The 1,502-nt window shown below is 42.0% G+C and overlaps 1 protein-coding gene across 1 annotated transcript in view; it reads left to right on the top strand.

Annotated features, from left to right (window-relative positions):
- The window catches only part of LOC106883468 (germ cell-less protein-like 1), a 49,802-nt gene that overhangs the window by 26,302 nt on the left and 21,998 nt on the right, over positions 1-1,502 (top strand). The window lies entirely within an intron of this gene.

A 1,502-nucleotide genomic window follows, 5' to 3' on the forward strand; every position in this document is an offset into this window, starting at 1 on the left:
AATGACGAGTGTGTTAAAGGTACCTGAGTGGTGCTCCATATATAATGCTAGCAAAAGTGAGTTTTAAGGAAATTCTATGCAGTCATAAAGGGGCAAATTGGCAGAGTTGTTGGTGCATTAGATAGAATGCTTTGTGGTTTGTGATCCGAGTTCAAATTCCACCAAAGTCAACTTTACCTTTCATCCTTTTTTATCATCATCATCATCGTTTAACGTCCGCTTTCCATGCTAGCATGGGTTGGACGATTTGACTGAGGACTGGTGAGCCAGATGGCTACATCAGGCTCCAATCTGTCTTTTCACGTGCCACTGGTAACGATCATGCTCAAATGGTGCTATTTACATGCCACCTGCATGGAAGCCAGACAACTGGTGCTCTGGCAACGATCACGCTTGGACGGTGCTCTTAGTGATCCACTGGTACAGGTGCCATCACGATTTCGCTTTCGCTTGCCCCAACAGGTCTTCGCAAGCCGAGTTTAGTGTTCAATGAAAGAGACATTGGCAAGGGTGCCAGTCTACAAATTTAGTTCGATTTCGATTTCACTTGCCTCAGCAGGTCTTCGCAAACAAAGTTTAGTGTCCAATGAAGGAATGTTACGCATAAGTGGGCTGGCTACATCCCTGGCAGAGGCCTTGGATTTTGGTCTCACTTGGCTTGCTGGGTCTTCTGATCAGTAAAAGGCACCACTGCAACAGTGAATTGGCAGAACTGGTAGAGAGTTGGGCAAGATGCAATGCAGTGTCTGTTCTGGTTCTTCACATTCTGACATCAGTATCTATAATGACACTGGGACCAAGTTATATTGGTTCTAAGGTGATGGTTTTTTTCTTGGACACCACTGATGGTGTGGAGAAAGGAAACTTGTATGCATGGACAACTGTCAATCTTCCATGAAAAAGGAAGAACTTACCTAGGCTTAAACATATAGTTGCAAATGAGGTCACACAATTTGCTAAAAATAGCAGCATTCAAATCACAATCTAACAGCCTTATAGGAAAGTTGGTTATACATCATTAGATGTATACCTGACTTTACTATATAAAATTAAAGAATATAACGGAACGCTGAACTCCAGACTATCAACTTATACAACATTTTATTCAGTTGGTAAATATATACATCTTTGGCTCTTGTTGTTACAGCTTCTGTGTGTGTGAGCATAGTCGTTTGGACGTTGTTATGTAGATGTAAGCGAGCTGTCGAGTGTAAGTCCGAAAGATGGAGAGTGACAGCTAAACATGTAAAGAGACTGTCTCCAGAGTTGGGTGTTGGAGACACTGCTTGACACGTCCATGCTCTATTGCTGGCCAGCAAGAAAGAGAATGAATTGAGCGGGAACGCTTGCTTGTTTAATTCCACGCATGCGCACGGCGTTACTACAGCCTTATAAAAGGAAGGATGTTTTGATAATGTAGTTTTAGATATATTGTTTAAAAAAAAAAAAAGGGCTGGATGGTCACATCCAGAACGTCTTTTATCAGAGATCTATATAATCAG

Source organism: Octopus bimaculoides, chromosome 2, assembly GCF_001194135.2.
Source record: "Octopus bimaculoides isolate UCB-OBI-ISO-001 chromosome 2, ASM119413v2, whole genome shotgun sequence".
Taxonomy (NCBI): Eukaryota; Metazoa; Mollusca; class Cephalopoda; order Octopoda; family Octopodidae; genus Octopus; species Octopus bimaculoides.